Here is a 12,103-nt window from a genome sequence, read left to right as displayed (position 1 = left end):
TTGAAATCCTTTACTGAAGCATTTGTTCTCAATGTATCTCCTCCAGATTTATAACATCTTCACCATGACCAAAGCTGCACATTGTAACTTAAACATGCCCTTGCCAGGACCCCAAGAAACATCACACTGACCTCTCTCTGTGCTGCTGCTGCACAGGCATGGGCACTCCACAGCAGAGCTGGAGAAAGAGTCTGGTTCTCCCAGTCCTACAACCTCATCCAATCCACTTTTGCATTAAATGCCTGGTTCTGACACCATGAATTATTTTATATAGGTGACAGGATTTTTACACTGAGTAGGTATCATTGTACTCCACACAGAGCTTCCTCTGAAAAGCTTTGTGTTTTTTTGAAGTCCTGCTCTTTTGGCTGGTGTGATTTACAATTGAAGAACAGTGCAGAGCTCACAGCTGCCTTCTCTCAGCATGGGATGTGCAAGGCAATGCTGAGTTCTCCAGATGGCTCATCCCTTGTTCTCCAGAACACACAGGTATTCTCAAAGGAACCCTCTCTCTTGTGATTTAGCAAAGTTACAGAAGTCTAGGTAGGGCCATTAAGTTGAAATGAATACAGGTGTCCAGAACTGGAATTTAGATCCAAACTAATTCAGCCAATCTAATTAATTCTGCCACTCTTGTGTCTATCGAATCCTGTCACATCAGCTAATGCTTTCAAACCTGTGCTGGTTCAACAAAGTTAAACCACACAAAGAACAACTAACAATGAGACACACGTGGAAAGTTTGTGGATCAAGGACAGCAGTGCCAGGTTTTAATTTATTTCTCAGAGCAGTCACAATCAGTACATTCTGTAGTTAGGAACTGACCCAATATAGAAATCCAAAATTGGAAGCTGAAAATACCCTGCTTCCAATGAAATTTCTCCTATATCTACACCAAACAACTTGTCAAAGCACAGCTCAAATGAACACTAAGCAACCCTCCATGTCATTTAATCTGCCTCGTCTTCCACTTTCATTTGAAAATTTCCTTTCTCATGTGCACTTCTCTACTATTCTAATTTCAAAATTTGAGCTGTAGAAGTATAGGAAGCACAGTGGAATAGATGAAAGGCATTTGAACAGTAATTTACAACCAGGCCACCAGAGTGGCTAGAAACCCTCTCCAACTGCCCCCAGGGGACAACACAATGGTAGGGCTCTGTTGGCCATTGCCAGCACTCCAGTGGAGGCACCAGACAGGCAACCTGAACCCAGCATAGCACCTGCATCCCAAGGAAGAGGAAATTTACACTAGAGACTTTTTTCCCGATTAACGGTATCTGAATGAAAGAATTTGAGCAGCCCACAGGAGGCTAACCCCAACAGGGAGTGGGGTGGAGGGGGAAGGTGCAGGCAGGCTGCTGCCCATGGCCCTGTCTGCCCCAGCTGCTCCCCTGTGACAGCTCTCCCTGCAGCAGGCCAGGAGGGGGTAATTACAGAGAGAAGAGCACACAGGGAACAGAGCAACCAGTCATTATAGTGTTGGTGACATCTGTGGAGGGGAGAAGTCTCACAGAATAAACTAAATCTTAATTATTGAAGAAAGACTAATCAAACAGGAGATGACTTTTTCCCCTTGCTCTTTTTTTCTTGTTAAATACACAGGTAAGAATGTTTCCTCTTCTGAAGCTGTAGAGGCTAAAATCTAGGTCAGGCTCCCTGCACTCACATGGAAACTGGAATTTTTCCTTTTGCCGTGCTGTCAGTCACTGGAGCGTGAGCATTGTTAGACTCGTTTGGAGTATTCTCCAAGCTGTCATCACAAATGACTGGAGCTGCTTAGGTGGAGTTCAGCACTTCATTATCCAGAACAAAGTTTGCTGTCATTTTTGTTGGGTTGGCTCTCAATATGTAATATAATCAGGTTGGTGAGAAAAATAATAGCATTAGAGAGGCACTTAAATGTATATACACTATTCCTCTGCTACCCTACAATCACCTGGTAAGTGCCTGACTGAAAGCTCATTCAAATTAAATCCTCTCTATTGTGGATGTAATTTACACGCTTCCAAAGAGTTGGGTTTTTCTAAAATTTTGAACACTAAGAAAATATGGAAAACACTTGCCCATTTTTATCCCACATGCCTAACGAAAAGTGGTTTGCCCACCTATCTGGCAATCTTCCCCATCCCCTCAGCATAACTTCTACCCCAGCTGACTAAATTCAACCCTATTGCATAGAACATGGAAGTGCTCAGGAGTGCTCTCCCTGCACGGGTACAGAACAGCATCCCACTGTGTCCCCCCCAAGCTGGGAAACACAGCAGCAGTGAACCACAGTGCAGCCCCACGGGGCCCATCCCAGTTACCTACCCAGGCTACTGCAACCTGGGCAGAGAGTGAATTGAAAATGAAGGCTACAAAACTATTAAGGAAAAGATAGATTGAGTTGGCTGACAATAAGTTACTGTACTTTTATGTCAGCAATCACCCAAGGCATGTACTACATCTTCTTCCTCAACATTTCCTGGCAATTTCCCATTACTCTTATTTTAAATAAATCTACTTGTCTAGGGAGTCTAGATGCATTTTAACATGAACCATAATAATTTATAAGCAATTATAGAGGAGCATGTACGTCGTCTCTGAGTAATTTGTCTTTCTGATTGCTGTCACATGAATAATTTTTTGCATTGCGCATCTGCCTGTTATAATTTTTATAGGGATCTGTCAGCTACAGCAATTTATATCATGGCATTGTTAAACATGTTTGCCTACCTTGTTACCTGAAAAATCTCATTTTAAATTGAAATCATCTACAAATAAATCATTAAAAAAAATAATTCACTAGCTAATGTATTAAATTTATTGCTCCACAAAGCAGGCAATGCTTGTGACTGTAGGTACATAGTCAGAAATAAAACCACCATTCCTCTAATACAAGAGTTTTATTTTTATGTATACGTTAGCTGTAGAACAGCAGAGTCCAAGAACTGATATCCATCATGCTCGGGGTTTGCAGAAACATAGCAATGATAGATGCACTCCATTAAGAATGTCCAAAGAGAGATGCAAATTTTTTAGAGTCTTAAAGGGGAGAAATCAGTTACAGCCTATGAATTTTTGGCAATTTAGTATTTTCAGATCTTGATTCTGGAGAAAAGGGAACACGCCCTGCATTTGAGCACACACAGTAAAGCCTTTAGCAGCTTTGGCTCGTTGTGACTGTCTCGAGGGTCAGGGTGTTGGATCAGCCTCACCATATGTAATTGGTTTCACATCCCTGGATTTTTGACTGCACTGTGCTAATGCTACTGCAGTGCTTGCAGACCTCTGCCAGCTTCTCATCACAGCCTGGCATTGCCCTGTGAGATGTGAAATCAGCAGAGCCCAGTGTGCATCCCCTGTCTCCTCCCAGAGCCCTTCCCTGCTCCTCACACCATGAGCTGCTGGGGACCTGAGCTGCCTAAAAACTGCTAGCAACCACCACAACCTTCCAAGTATTCTTTAAATACTCCAGTGCCCAGAGCCACATTTGCTGGTCAGAGAACACATTGCAAACACTCTCTTTGTGCACTGTTCAAAATCACAGATGTTACCTCCAAACCATGGTGAGATCTCTGTGTGTGGAGCTCCCTCATCTTAGCTGACCGACCAAACTGGATGATGAAAAAACTCTTTCATAACTGTTTATAAAAATTCACTCTACTGAGAGACATCTGAGCTGGTATCTCTGACATGAAGAGCAAGTTACTTGGCTTTACAGGGGAGAAGGAGAAGCCCATGCTGGCAATATTCCAGGAGGTAGTGGAGGGTGGCCTTGTCCAGCAGCAGAGAACATTTCCAAGAACAGGCAGGGAGGGGAGGAGGGGGAAGTTCAGGTAAAGTGTCTCACATCTCTTTTCTGTGAGTTTTACCCTCCTTTGAATCAAGTAGACTCTAGGTTCATGGAGAATCAAGTAGACTCTATGTCCATATATTAAAGTGCATTTTAGAAAAAAATTCAAATAGCTTTCCCCTGAGGGACACAAAAGCAAAAAAATCTGTATCTGTTGGAGATAAGACCACTTAGAAAATAACAAATCTTGAGCAAAACCAAGTTTATTGTGGTTCAAGATGGGTGGATTTTGCCATGCTTCTCCTACAACCCTGTCAGTAACTTTTACTAATTCTTTTCTATGACAGTAACACCTTTGTTCAGCAATAAAGCAAGGTTTTTTTTTTTCTGTAGAAACACAATATCTAAGAATAGGATCACTCACTGACTTTGTAGTTTCTCTACTCTGATCTCAATTTCTGAATATTTTCCAACAAGAATTAGACTATTAAACTTACTGGTGAAAATGTTTGGGACCTTCAAGGCATATAAAAGTGCAAATATTCCAAAATTCCTGAGTCAAGTAATGATGAGTGCAAAAAATCTTCACTAAATTTAGCAACATGCAAATGTTTCTCCAAATCTGGGCCAAAAATAAGGAAAAATGCATTTTAACATCCATATACACTATCTTTTTTCCTAATTTTGATCAAAGTTCCAAATTTCTGTAGGATGAACTAAAAGGTTTTTCAGACTTGTGTATGTTTCATTTTTTCAACCAGCTTTTCTTATGATCCACAGCTAAACAACCCAACTCAAATGTCAAATATTCCAGCCGAACACTCATCATTTCCTTTGAGGTCAAACTCACTGTAAATATATACTGCCAGAGGTTCAAATAACCACAGATTGCTCTGCCCTGAATTACGTAAGCATATGGAGCCAGGAGCATTTTAGCCTTATATTGAAAATACAAAAGAAAGAACATACTGGTAGATAGATCACCAAAATTCTCAAGGGAGAGAAAAACCCCTGAACAAAGTCTCAGCTTCCAGGAGCGATGGCATATTAATGAGGTCAAGGCTTAGAAATTATACTAGAAGAATGAAAATGCTGCAGCAGCATGAGTAAAAGTGACTGGACAGGGGCATTTCATCCTGTAGCACTTGTCAGAGCCAGCTTTTCAGGTGGCACTTTATCACAGGGGTTTTTGGGAACGCTTGCTGATGGAGAGGAGAGCAAATCACAGCTGGCAGCTTAAGACTTTGCTGGAGACAGGGAGGTCTGAGACACATTCTGTGATGGAAAGGAAATCTCTGTTCTCATCATATTCTTTGCTACCTCTTCCAAGTCAGATGTTCCCAGAGACAGATGGAACCTGAAGTGCCCTTCCAAAGCTGTGCTCTTTGCGCTCAGCTGATCGCTCTGCTGAGCACAGAGAAAGAGAGGGGGAGGGCACTAAAGCAACTCTTTAAAATGCAGCATATTCACCCTAAAAATGAGTAGTTGGTGACCTTGATCTCCTAATCACTTCAATCACAGGTTTTTAAAGAGCCTGTGTTGAAGTAAACAGTACAGAAATTGGAACTTTAAAAAGTGGTTTGGTTTAAAATATTCAGAGTAATGCCTTGATTCTCTGCAGCTGTCACCATGTTAGAAAACAATGTAAAAGGCACCTTGAAAATCAACAGCAGTAGAGCCAGGACACGAACAATAAAGAAAATCATAGTTCATGGCTTCACACTTTCATGTATTTTGTGAAGTCCCAGCCATGGGTTCAAGGCATGTGCCCCAGCCTGTCCTGCCTTCTCAGCCCCCCCAGCACTGCCTGGCCCCCACCCTTCCCACTCCTGCCACGGGGCAGCAGATTTGGAAGAGCTGTAGGACAGGTCATTGACAAATCTCCTGCCTCTGCCCAGCCTCCCTCTTTGCTCCAAGGCAGTAAAGCCAAGCAGGCAATCTGCAGCGAACAAGGTATCTGAAATACTAAACTTCTTTTCTTCTTTGAGGATCTATAAAATAATACCTGTTTCTTCAAAGTCAGCCATGAACTAACATGATTAATTAAGCACCAAGTAGCCTGGGAACATTATCTTAAGCAAGGAAAGACTGTTGCTCTAGATTGAAGTGGCCAGAACAGATACTTGATGTTACATCTGCTTCTTGGACTGAACAAGTAACAAAACTTTCCTTTTTAAATCCTAAAATTTAAATTCCATAAATGAACAACTCAGACAACCAAAAAGTCAGTGCAAATACTAGTATGAACTCAAAGGCTCTAAATGAGTGTTCATCCAGATCTGAAACCCATCTAAAGATGGGTTTTTCTCTTCTTGTCCACAAAATCTAGTAAACAAAAATACTTTCCTTTTCCAAGCTTCAAAATGGGGAAAAAAGTCCTTTTTTTTTCTAGCATGTTGCACAGTGCGTGTTGCCATTTTTGTTAGGTTTTTGGATTCCTGAGAGAATTAATGAATGATGGAAAAGCTCAAAGAGAAATTTCCCAGCACCTCTGATACTTCTTTGGCGCACAGAACTATATTCAGGGAAAGGAGATAGAAGGATCAGTATCTAAGGGAGAACAGTAACTGATACCAATAACAAGTAAAACAGACTGGAAATATTCCTTTGCATTTATAAATAAAAGTTTTATCCTAACACAGTTTCAGGTAAGGAGCAACACACTGAAGACACACTTTATATCTGAAGGTATGTGCATTTAATATTTTAAGTGCTGTTGACTACACATGAGCTTTTTAAGAACACTCTCCAAGACACTTTCAATATTCACCAGCCAACTACATTAACCATGTGAAATTTCACACAGTTCTGTTTTCATGTCTTGAGCACCACGCAAACTTTGGGAACAAAGCTGTATTCATTTCAATAATTGATGAGTCTCTTTTCATTAGTTTCTTTGAATAAAGTTACTGAAGGTAAAGTAAATGAAAACTAACTCCCAGATCAGGCAGCTGCAGTCTCAAGTAATCACAGAATTAGAAAACTCTATATCCACTGCTTGTTATTCCCAGAAGAGAGTAGTAGGAAAGAATTGTGAATAATAAGAATTTAAAATTAAAGAGAATGAACCTCTATTAACTTGTTAGCCCCTGTGGGGTAGAATAACTGGTGTACATACACAAGATTATTTTATCTGGCATCTGTTTTTCAAGTATGTGGACAGTTTGAATTGGATTATCTGTTCTGAGGGCACAGTCCTTTTGAGTTTGGATTAGGTTAGGAAGATGGGCTCCCTGTTGAATAAACAGGGCTAAATTCAATTCTTCTGCTGTCTGTAGAGCAGAATCCTTGAGATACACAGGCCTGTTGTAAGAGCTCCTACCACACCTCCCCTGTGGCAGAGGCAGAGCGCTTGACAGGAAAAGAGAGCAAGTAGATATCAAAAGAGTTCACCACCAGAGGAAAGCAGGACTGAGTTATTCCTGGGGATGATCTCCGTGGTGTTTGTGCAAGGTTTAAGCAATCATTCACTGGAACACCTCAGCAGGGACATTTCTGGTAACCCAAATTCCCCATTTACCATGGGCAGCTTGTGTCTCACCAATGCTCCTGCCCATCTCACAGCCAGCTGTGCCATCATCGGCCCTTGGGGCAGAGCCAGATTCCAGACCTCCAGGGGTCTCTTCCAACCCACCTGAGCCTATGGTTTGTCCTACCACCAACACAGCCTTTCACAATCCACAGACACATAAAGGGAGCCTTTCTCACAAACATCTAGATCTGGGTGCACACCTGCACTATTCTACTCATTAGTATTTATTTTCTAGCTTACAAAGATGCAATCAATCCATCAGGAGATTACCAAAGGTTTTACAAAACTGGCTCCTCATCATAAAAACACTGAGTAGAATGAATGTTTTGGGGCTTGGATATCTGTGAAGTACTGGATGAACACATAGCAATGTTAAAAAAAAAAAAAAAGACAGAGAGAATGCCCAATTTTCAATCGGGACATGCACATGAATAGAAGGGAACAAGTTCATCTAATTTACTTGCAACAAATAACTAGCTTTGGTCATTTGCGTCAACTGCATATTTACCTTTGGATATCTAGACACACTTGCCATTTTACAATTGCTGTGCCATTCTTCCTGTTATCTGGCATAGATTATTTCAGCTGCAGTGAGCCAATTACCATTTCCACTTGCATGACAGGAGGACCTCTGTTTGAGAAGGTTGTGACCCACACTCTAACCTAGGTTGTAATTCCTCCTCTCATTTTAATTCATTATCTGTATGTATGCAGCAGAATTTAAACAGGAAACTCTCCTGACTGCACTAGATAGAGTTTCAGTAAAATGAACATTCACAATTCAAAAGAGTATTTGCTTTTATAGGATAGTCATGAATAGAAGTGTTAGTGGGCTATTTGATTAAAATTTCTGTAAGTGATGAATGATGAAATGATTTCCAAATTAGATGTTTTTAAACCGTAAACATTGTTCTTAAGACTTGTTTCTATTTAGAAGAAACAAACAGGGTTATTCTAATTGCAAGGCATTATAATTACATGTAAGAAAGAAAAATGAAGGATGATTGGAAAATGAGTCATTACAAGAGCTACCTGTGCAACAGACGTGTCTCTCTAGGTAAAGTGGCAATGCAGTGCTGTGCTCTGGAACACAGAATTGCTCATTTGCGTAAGAACACCTTTACATTTACATATCCATTTTCTAAAAGCTGCCGGTTGCAAGATCCTGCAGCACTGCATCCACCAGCAGCCTCTCACCTTCAATGAGAACAAGGGTCATGCTGATGGGACCACATCCACCCCCTTTTCTGGAAAACAGGCCCTAGGGCGGGACTGCCATCACAGCCCCCCCATGGCCTGCCAGCTCCCCAAATCCCCACCCACTTCCAGATGAGTTGTGAGCAGTGACTCTGAGCAGGACTGGTCACCAGTAGCACCACTCCTCTCAGTCCCCTCTCAAGCTCCCATTCCTGAGACCTTGCTCCTCCCTTGCCCCAGCCCCAGTGATCATCCCTTATTGGGGTAGAGGGGCCATATTGTCATCAATGGGACTACAGCTCCCAGTATGATCCCATTCCTAAGGACTTCAACCTATGTAAAATCATTTTCCAAAGTCTTTACTCAGGAGGTTCATCAGGAGATTCAGAGCAGAGACAACACTGACTGAAATCCCACAAAAACTGGCCCTGCTTCAAGCTGACATAAAGCAGTGACTGTTTTTAAATTAGAACCACCATAAAGCAGACAGACCCCAAACCAGCCCAGTTTGCATCCTTCTCCTCACACTTCCCTGTAACTTCATGAGCCAGAAACAAAACTGGCATCAGGAAGATTTCATTTATTAGTAAGCAAAAGTAACAAACTGCAAATACTTCATTACTAATACATCATTTGTTCAGAACAGCACAAAACAAACAAGTCTGTGTTTTATTCATGGGGCTCCTGTCATCCTCAATGGCCCCAACTCACTGCAAAACATGCAGCTGCTGCTTACTCCACTGAAAGGGGATGGAAGATGGAGATGTTTGAGCTCCAGGGCTGAGGCTGAGCAAAGGTGGGAGCTGAGAATACAGGAGGGGAGCTGGAGAGCTCTTGGAACCTCAGGCCTTTCTTTGGATGTCAACACATCCTCCAGGTGGGACACTGCCCTGCAGCCCTCTAATCCATCAGAACATCATTATTAAATCATCACAGCACAACTGTAACACTCTGAAACTCACCGTAAAAACCTTCACCTGAGCTACTGATAAACCAGAAAAATCGCATAACTGGAGCAACATGTTTAATTAATGTCTCTCCACTGGTTACCCAATACTCAGTGAGCAATGTGGAGACTGCTCATTCGCTCGCTCACTCCCAGTTTCTTATCCTAACCCACATTCCATCATTTCCTGTCCCAGCCTTGGGAATTGACTGCCATGACAGCTTGAAGACAACTGTTTTATTAATATTTTTAAATTATTAATACAGCAAAGCACAGATGTGACTACACCTGGATTGACCACTGTAAGGATCACACCAAAGAAAACCACTATGTTTTCCACTTAGGAATCCCTGCTTTGAAACATGGAAAATCAGTACCTCAATTCTTAAACAGGAAAAACCTCACAGTGATTAGGGAAGACAGGACAGAAATGCAAAGCTGGATCCCTTCTTTTTCCCTCCATCTTCTTCATAGCGAGGGGGCTCATTTCCAAGCCTGGCTGAAGCTACCTCAGTAAGTTTGAGGCTGCAAATGTGCAGTGCCTGGGGGACTCCCATCCCTGCTCAGGGCAGGCTGTCCCTGCTCCTCTCAGAGGGCTCCTGCTGGTCCTCGATCCTTCCCTCACTGCCTCTGCTAAACCCAAGCAGAATTCAGCAAATAGTGGGGAAGTTTCCCAGTGGGGAAGTTGGAGATGGGAGGGAGGATTAATTATGACACACAGTGCTGTGAATGGATGCATTCCCAATTAAAAATGCTCTATTTAATTCAACCCAATTTTATTATTGTTTTGACTGTATTATTTTTTTCAGCTCACAATGACAGATTTTTCAGTTCGGCTGACAGAACTGTCATCTGTCCAGCTCTACATCTGAAGGAAGAGGAAAATGACTGTTCCCAGCTGGAGAGGAAAAAGCACACAGGAGGCATGTAACCTCAGGGTAGGGATTTTGGGTACAGACAGGGAAGTGAAATGAGAGGTGTCTGACAGACTAACACGTGTTACTGGGGCACAAAAAAAAAAAAAAAAGCAGTTTGAATCTGCTCTAATCAAGGTTAAAGCAGAATTGCAGAATTTAATGGCAACAAATCATTCTTGTTTTCACAAGATACAGCGTCCAGCCTCAGAGGTGTGGATGGCATCCAGCTCCCACAGAGATCAGTGCACCCCACACAACCTCTGCATCCTGCAGCGCTGGGGGACGACACTCCAGGGAGCACGTCCCCACAGCAAACCCTCTTTGTGAGAGGGGAAGAAAAATAAAACAGAGAGAGGCTCTGTTAGAAGCAGGGATATGAATCAGAAATAGAGATGCAGGCGTCATGCAAACTGTGTTAAGGGAACTGCTGATAAAGGGGACTGCTTCAAAGATAAAGGCTGTCGCATCTCTGTTAAAAATAAGACTATCACAAATGCAATCATATTTTTTCATGTGTCACTTGTGAAATAAATGATATTTCACTGGGAGGTTGACAGCGTAAGAAACGCAATTAGAATGATTTACATATTAAAGACATTATTATGTCTTCATTGTAAATATTTCCATCATGATGACTTTGAACAGAATTTTTGCAAACAGAAATATAAATATCCTCATGCCATATTTCACATAATCTGAAATCATGCTGTGTCAAATTGTCAATTTTAAGAATTCTCCTAAGCCATTACAAATCCCATTTTAATCTCTCCATAGACTTGTCTGCTTTTACATAATTGAAAATAACCACTGCTTGTAATGTGTTAATTTTGATGTGCAGTGAATAACATGGTGCCAGAACCCTTCTAGCCAACCGCTGTTTTGAAAAACTACTAAGCTTTCCATCTCCAGACTGCCTAGGGCTGCATAAACCTTTACAATGCAATTTTTTTTGTTATTGATTAATGCTAAATATTCCAAAGTATGTCATCAAAATCATGAAAGTTGGATTTTTTTTCCTCTTCCCTGGGACTGATTAGTGTGTCTTCAGTAAGAAAGATAAGCAAATACAACCTCATTAACAAGCTAGCAACTTTAGATAACAAAAAGCACCGCTAATAGCCCAGTTGCTATTGAACAGCTTCTCCTGATAGAAGAGACAAATCCACTCAGCAGGAGTCACAGACCCTGCACTTCTTCGCTTCTCTTTGCATTTAAAAATAGTCTTGGCACTCCAGAGAGCACGGCTAAGATGAGGGACGTGAGGGATGACAGCAGTGTTCCACCAGACCCAGACATGCAAACACAGGCATGGACAGAGGGGGCTGGGGTTACAAGAATACACTGCAAGAAGAGTCACTTGCAATCTGGTTTTGCAAACTCTACATTAATTAGGAAAGCATCTCCAAACTTTGTACTGGGAAAAACATTTACTGCTAAATGACAAGTGTAGACTGAATATTAAATATTATGAATTTTTAGTTCTCTGAATAACTGTTAACCCAACATTATTCCTATCTACCTTGGGTTTTTAAATGGAATTACATATAGCCTGCAGCTCCAAATCTAAATGAAAAATGGAGCTCCAATTGAACCTTAGGAAAAAAAAAGGCAGAAGTTAATGAGATTTAAATTAGTAACAGCCAAAGCTTTCCCTTAAAGAAAACATTATTGATTTTAAAGAGCTACCTAATGAAAAAGAATGGCACTCATTTAAGACTTTGCATGAACTACAT

General features: G+C 41.4%; 1 protein-coding gene across 15 annotated transcripts in view; it reads right to left on the bottom strand.

Moving 5' to 3' along the window:
• Nucleotides 1–12,103, bottom strand: part of IL1RAPL2 (interleukin 1 receptor accessory protein like 2) — a 348,614-nt gene that overhangs the window by 171,490 nt on the left and 165,021 nt on the right. Inside the window, exon 1 of one of the 15 annotated variants that reach the window (XM_053956042.1) lies at nucleotides 1,670–1,688. The exons of the other annotated variants lie outside the window; for them this stretch is intronic. The gene's annotated coding sequence lies outside the window, so the exon portion shown is untranslated. Of the gene's footprint in view, nucleotides 1–1,669; nucleotides 1,689–12,103 lie in introns of those variants that run through there. 15 annotated transcript variants of the gene reach the window in all.

The sequence above is a fragment of the Vidua chalybeata genome, chromosome 14, assembly GCF_026979565.1.
Source record: "Vidua chalybeata isolate OUT-0048 chromosome 14, bVidCha1 merged haplotype, whole genome shotgun sequence".
In the NCBI taxonomy this organism is placed as follows: domain Eukaryota; kingdom Metazoa; phylum Chordata; class Aves; order Passeriformes; family Viduidae; genus Vidua; species Vidua chalybeata.
This window is presented reverse-complemented; position numbering and strand designations above follow the sequence as displayed.